The sequence below is a fragment of the Corapipo altera genome, unplaced genomic scaffold (genome assembly GCF_003945725.1).
Source record: "Corapipo altera isolate COAL_440 unplaced genomic scaffold, ASM394572v1 22, whole genome shotgun sequence".
NCBI lineage: Eukaryota > Metazoa > Chordata > Aves > Passeriformes > Pipridae > Corapipo > Corapipo altera.
This window is the reverse complement of record NW_020884886.1, coordinates 3504214-3511433: the sequence shown is the minus strand read 5'-3', so window position 1 is coordinate 3511433 and position 7220 is coordinate 3504214. Positions and strand designations below refer to the sequence as shown.

General features: G+C 37.3%; 1 protein-coding gene across 5 annotated transcripts in view; it reads right to left on the bottom strand.

Moving 5' to 3' along the window:
• Nucleotides 1-7220, bottom strand: part of CUNH4orf50 (chromosome unknown C4orf50 homolog) — an 86705-nt gene that overhangs the window by 27757 nt on the left and 51728 nt on the right. For all 5 annotated transcript variants that reach the window (XM_027642636.1, XM_027642638.1, XM_027642639.1 and 2 more), the window contains 2 exons: nt 6027-6139; nt 5169-5293 (listed from right to left, as the gene is read on the bottom strand). The gene's annotated coding sequence lies outside the window, so the exon portion shown is untranslated. The remainder of the gene's footprint in view (nt 1-5168; nt 5294-6026; nt 6140-7220) is intronic.

Here is a 7220-nt window from a genome sequence, read left to right as displayed (position 1 = left end):
GTTACAACTTCCTTGTGAGTGGAAGAGGTGGGGCAGGCACTGATCTGTTCTTCTCTCTGGTGACCAGTGATAGGACCCAAGGGAATGGCCAGAAGTTGTGTCAGGGGAGGTTTAGGTTGGATTTCAGAAAGAGGGACGCTGGGCACTGGAACAGGCTGCCCAAGGTCACAGGACCAAGTCTGGCAGAGTTCAAGAAATATTTGGATGATACTCTTGGGCACTCATTGTGACTCTTCGGGGTGATCCAGTGCTGGACTTGATGATCCTTGAGGGTCCCTTCCAACTCAGCATATTCCGTGATTCTGTGTGATTCTGCGACTCTGTAATATAGGTTATATGAAATGAGATAAAGAGGAGAAATATAATTGAGTTTTCTTTTTATCTGTAACACTTAGGTTACACAGGAGTGTCGGACCACTTGTGCATAATACAGTTCTTCTTAAATCCTTACCATTTAAAGACTTTAGTATCTCCTTCAGAAATTCCTAAAACATATTTTTGGCAAATTACTTCATGGCTTTACTGCACTAGGTTTTGGCACCTGGACTCCTGCTATAAAGAGCTTACTAAAAGTCATTAAGTTGTTTATAAATTAAATCAGTTCTTCCATGCTAAAAATTATTATGTCTTCAGGTCTGTGATCTCAATCTTTCAGGGAACTGAAAGTGTTAATCACATTGAAAAAAAAGTTCTCTCTTTCCTGTGGGAGAGAATACTATAATATCCTGGACTTTAACAATTACCCTTGACATAAAAATGCTTGTATTTGACAGCCCTTGAGAGAATCCTACCCCCTTCACAGGACCTGCAAAGCAGCATTTAGTATCTGTGAGAATTTCACATGGCATAGAAAAGAAATGATCTTTCCTGTTGTAATTTTTAATGGCAGCTCCTATCTCAGTGTTGTGAAGACACCCCCAAAGCAGAGACCAAATGGAGAGGACAGCAAAGGGACAAGATAAAATAATCTGTCACATGGCTATATTGTTTATGGCATTTAAATATTTTTTTCTCATACTCCTATCACCCACACATACAGTGAACAGAGAAAGGAACAAGTATCTGCAGTGGAAATTATGCTACTGAATTTCCAAGGACAGATGTAGGGCATTGACATGAGAAAGAAAGGGTCAAATAGCATTTTTAGATCACAAACTGAATCATATAATGCAAGATGATTAACATACCTGCGAAAAAGGACATATAGGCAAAGCAGCATGAATGATGACTTCATGGAATTTGTTTTGAAAAATATTAGGGTTAACTCTAGTTCAGAGAAATAAACATAATCTCGGTGTACTTAGAGTAATAACTGCAAATGATGCTCTTAAAGAGCTGCCATAACAGACTCGAAAGCTGCCTCAGCATTTAGAGCCAACAAAGCATGGATAAGGCTAAGCAGGAGTAATGCTACCAAGAGCAAACTGACCTAGTCTCATCCCGACACTTATCACGAACAACTTGATGTCTGCTAGGGGCTCACTGGGGGAAGAACCACAAATCCCAGCAGAAGCTAATGTGTGTCTGAGAAAGTACGTCACATATTGTGTGCTGGTAACCAGCCTTGGTGTGCCAGTAGAGCCCTTGGACATCCAATCAGCTAAGAGAAACTGATGAGCTGAAAAAGAATTTCAGGAAAAAGGACAGGAAAATATATGTGCAATACCAAGTACTAATAGCTTGTTTCACATTTTTTTCCCGAACACAGAGTTTGATGTTTATTTTCTTACATCACTTCTAAAAAGTGAAGAAAGCATGAGAGCCTTAGAGGTGTTCAGGGAGCAGCTCACCCATCTCTATCAAATTATGCAGGTCAGTGGTTGGTCCACATTAAATATTGATAGAATAAATAATGTCTTTCAACAAAGACTTGGGTTATGTTAGCACTTGCTAAACTCATGGCAGATTTACACAATTCCTCATCTGGGTATAACCACGGCAGAAAACAAAAGTAGGTAATAAGTTGATATGGAAAGCACATGTTTATTTTATTTAATACAGGATAGATAATCGCCTTTGGTGGTCATGAAGTCTAATGTGGTTATTAAAGAGTAAAGTATGTTTCATAGCATCTACTTTATCAGTGATAAAGTATGATTTGATTAGATAGACTCAAGGGCAAGTAAATCTTCTGTCAGACTTGGAGACAAGCAACATAAAAGCCTCTCGGGCCTTGGCACAGCCAGTATTCAAATGATATTCAAATAGATGACTAGAAATTGTCCTATTAAAGCTTTCTAATATATGGTTTCAAGTTTATCCTCTGGTTCACAATCACCAATTACTGCAGAAAGGCAACAAAAGACAGCAATATATATGTAAAAATTGAAAGCCCAGGCTAAGTATATTAGGTCAAAACCTGCAGTCATTACTCTTCTTCCCCTCCTCCCCACATGCATATTTAGATAACTGACTTGCTTAAGCATCTTTAAATAATTAAACATCCTTAGAATTCCAGCAACTCTCAGGCTATTTTCAAACAAAAGATACACTTCCAGGCTTTCACAGGAAGCTAATAGCTTGGTCTGGCTGGACCTGTGCTACAGAAAGCCATAGGAATTCCTCTGACTTGACCCAGTGTTCATTGCATAAATGAAGTGGCACATATTCATGCCAGGTCCCCTCTGACTGGGGCTGTGCAGATACCCAAATGATCTTCTAAGTCAGTGTATACATCTTCAGTCTATTCAGTTAATTTGGATTATTTGGACTGAATTTCAGCTTTTCACGGCAAAGTGCAACTTAATCCTCAGGAAGCAATGGATTTCAAGAGGACTGCTCAAAGAATCAGCGCTTAGTTGATGCTGAGCAAGGGCAACAGTCATGAAACTGCAGTTTCTGCTTGCAAAAAATTCTCCTGAGTACTACCTACAGTATAAATGCTGACCAAAAGAACCAGACACAAACATATGGCAATTATAAGCAATAATAATTCTTCAACTACTATCTTAGTATGATGACACACAATTTAAACAGCCTAAAGAGCTGTTCCCAAATGTGCATGTCTATACAGACATCTTAAACCACATGTTACAGAAGTTATTGTATTTTAGAAATTGTTCTTAGTAAAGAAAATAGTACTACTATTGTCTTTAACAAGGCAGGACCAAGGCCTTGATAAGAAGATGGAAACAACATTCCTCTGAAAATTCATAAGTCATTTCAGATGACATATCCATAAATCCAAATGACAGGATGACTAGAAGTGATGTTATACTCATAGGAACTATGTTTAGAGAACTGGGAAGGGCAGCAAAGACATACATTTAAAATTAATTATGCATAGGAAGATGCTGAAGAATTGCAAAGAGTAAATAATTTTAAACCACAGGTAATAGTAGTAGAGTACCCCATGTATAGTGCATCTATACCAAAGTAGTATAAAGAAGATAGTGTCCTAAATCTATATATTGATAATAGATTGCATTTTCAATAGTTAATTGGCAAGTTTTTTCAGTTTTCATAAGAAAAAAAGAGGCAAGTGAACCTGACTCAGTCAGCACACATGTGCTGGTTAACATGAGCACATACCTAGAACCAAGTGAGGTGCAGCAAGAACTGTCTCCAGCCCAGCCAGTTGTCAGGAGCTAATAGTTAACAGCATTGCAGGTCTTTGGAGGATATGAAGGGGCCTAATGGCACAGACAGAGGAAACATTGGACTTACTGTGAAAGTGAGAAAACCATCTGATTTGTGATAGGGGAAGATGGACCAGACTCTCATAAAGAATCCAATAGCATGTTTCCTCTATTCATAGTAATGCAAGCATTCAGGCAACCAAAGGATCAAAGTACAGACTATGAACTCTCATTTTTGTAGAGAAGTATAACTTTCAAGCCTACACAAGCTTTCAATAGCTATATCAATGTAAATTATTGTGTCTGTTAATGAATATAGGATTCCTGCATCTCCCAGGTAATCAGTCTCGCACCTTAAGCAAGCATTAAAACTATTTAGAAACATAGAATTGTTTAGGTTGAAAAGACCTTTAAAATCATTGAGTTCAACCATTAACACAGCACTGCCATGTCCACCAGTAAACCATATTTCTGAGTGCCACATCTACGCATCTTTTAAATACCTTCATACTCCACCACTTCTCTGCACAGGCTGTCCGAGCACCTGACAACCCCTTCAGTGAAAAAGTTTTTCCTAAAATCCAATCTAAGCCTCCCCTGGCGCAACTTTGAGGCTATTTCCTCTTGCCCTGTCACTCTCCTGGGAGGAGAGACCAACTCCCACCTCTCTACAACCTCCTTTCAGGTAGTTGTGGAGTGTGATAAGGTCTCTCTCCCTTGATCTTCTTTTCTCCAGACTAGTTAATGCAAATTAATCAATCTCCCATTAAAATTACACGTCAGCTTTTAATACATTTATTTGTATTGGGTAAAAATTTGTCAATTCTTCCTTCTTGACATAAGAGGATCTAGTGCTTAGTGCACTGCCTTTGGATTTAGACCAGACTTTGATATTTTGATTTGCTACAGACTGTGCATGACCTTGGACTTAAATCTCTCTGTACCTCAGTAAAAGATAAAGCTGCTGTATTTTAAAGGTATGGTGAAGGGAACTAGACTTAAGACTGTGTGGATCTCAAATATGATCAAAGTAAACATTACACAGCTCACAGAGGCAGATAAATAGTTGATACATATTGGATGACTCAGCAACAGTGCACAACCCGAGTCCTGGCCAAATCCAAGTAATTGACCAGAATCAATGAGAGCAAGAAATCTAGCCTCCAAGGGGAATAGGAAATATAAATAAACATGGTATTTCAGCTAAAAATATAATAATTACATTAAGCCCAATTTTTAAAAGCTGATTTTAAAACTATTCTGATGACATAAATTTCTATTTAGTTTGCTGCTTAATTTTTTATTTTTTTTTATTGTTTTGTTTTTTGGTAAGGCAACAAAAGAGATTATATGTCAGTGACCATTGTGGAAAAAATGGCAGATGTGGGTTTGTCACCAGAAATGGTTCTATTGATTTTATTGAGTCTTTCAAGATCAATGAGCTGTATTTGAAATTTAACACTCCTAAAAATTAGCATAGATGGTTTTATCTATCTAAATGAAACTATACAAAAATAAAAGCATAAAAATTAAATTGAACTTAATGTCTTTTGAGATAAAACATTAAATGTTCCTTTTTATTGAACTTACCTTGTATTCTGCATTGAAAGTCATATTGCAACATCTTAATTCATCATCATCTCTCTGAATCAAACATCAGGCTGCCTCTTCCCACTGTTAAATAATGTAGACTGATACAACTGGCAAAGTCATCCCTGAAGAGAAAACAAAAATCATACGACAAGAATACTATTTTCATTTGCATTTTTAATCACTGACATAGCATAAAATTAGGCACTGGAGGTTTCATCTTTTTAGTGAGGAAAGTCAATTTTCGTGTCCCCAGTTCAGCACAACATTTTATCTGACTTTGTACTATTAAGTCAATTGTTACCCTCTGGCCAATACAGCATTCAAGTTACAATGCAATTTCAGCACATGCTTTAAATGCTTTGATTCAACAGGGACACAGCTTTCCAGTATCAGCCCTTCCTTATCAACACTGTGATTTTCCCTATTAATTCTGTGTTTTGGAGATTATTAAATCATTACTCATGTAATGAGTAATCTTCAGCATTAGCTAGGCACTCTAATAAACTTTCATTAAAATATTGCATCACATGTGGTAGTAAAATTATATTAATAAAGTAATCTGTCATTTAACAGACAAAATAGTGAATGAAAATAAGCAGGTATAATAGAACAGGATGGAATGAAAAAGAAAATAGCTGAAACAAATAGCTGCTAAATTCACAAGGTTGAGAAACCTTGTGTTTGAGAAACAGAACACAAACAGAAAAGGGTGACTGTCTTTCTTAATATTCAACAGTGGAATGAGTGGGCATTTGGGGTAGAAATGTGACCTAAAGACATAAAGGCTTTGGCTTTACAAGTCTTATCAGAACAGGTAGCAATTGAAAAAGGAAGAGGAAGCCTGGAGATACATACACAGTGTTAAAGGGTTGACAAGAGGAGACTCTCATTCTGCTTTTCTTTCTTCCTTTGCCCCAGCCTGTAGTAACCTGAGACAATAATTTGTGAAACTGAGGATTTCCGAGGTGCTGTACAGAGGAGACAAAACATAAGAAATGTCAAGTATATCAAATGGAAGTACTTACCTGGAATAGTTAAAAAAAAAAAAAAAAAAAAAGGTGTTTATTTCCTAACTTAGTTATATCTCCAAAAGTGTTGTCTGTGCTCTGGAACTGACCCAGTGAGCACTTTCTCTTAAATAAAAAGTGAGAAAAAAGTAGTAAATGACCATTAACAACAAAGTCTGCAATTTTGGAGGAGAGAGGTTTTAGAACTTTTCAAAAATGTTTATATATGACATGAAATGGCTTTGGAAATTTGAGTCCAAAAGCAAAGAATGAACAAAGATGCTGTTTGTCAGGCAGATTGTTGTGCAAACTTTACTTTCTACAGTGAAGACTGATTCTTGGGTAAGAGTACACCTAATAGAGAGGGAAACCAGGAATGACGAGAGCCAGGGTGCAATGATTCTAACAGGTTCGTTAAAAACTGGTTCTTAATGTGTAATTAAGTGTTGGGACTCCCTTCCATGATACACTGCAAAGAGAGAAAGTTTATATGGGTTCAAGAGAGACTTGACAACTTAATAGAAGGAAAGTCCATCAAGGTTCACTGAATGTATAGAAACCAACTTTGCTACATGAAAAGTCTTTGAGCAGCAAGTGACAAAAGCCCTGAGAAGGATCAGTTTGCCCTCTTCTCTTCCCCCAGGTGTCTACCTCCAGCTGCTGGCTCATTTTTTTATTAATCTCCCTTTCTGTCAACAGGCATATTTCTATACTATCCACAAACAAGTTTCCATTCTCTAAGCATTAGAAACAACAGAACAATTGGACTATTTGACTTCACTAGTTGTGTTCTAGTATATGCCTGCAAAATACATGAGAAGGTAACCTTGCAAGTAAGAATAAAGTCAATTTTTAGGAAATTATGCCTTAAATGACATTCAGCAATTTGAATGCTGTAACTTAATTGCTCAAAGGATGTCCAGGCCACAGTGTTAGCGTGTGTGCAGGTACCACACAGGTACAACTTGCACAAGCCCTGTCCTGCCATGACTCAGCAGCAGCAAAGCCCTTTTTAGCAGCAGTAGCCAGTGCTGTTTCATAA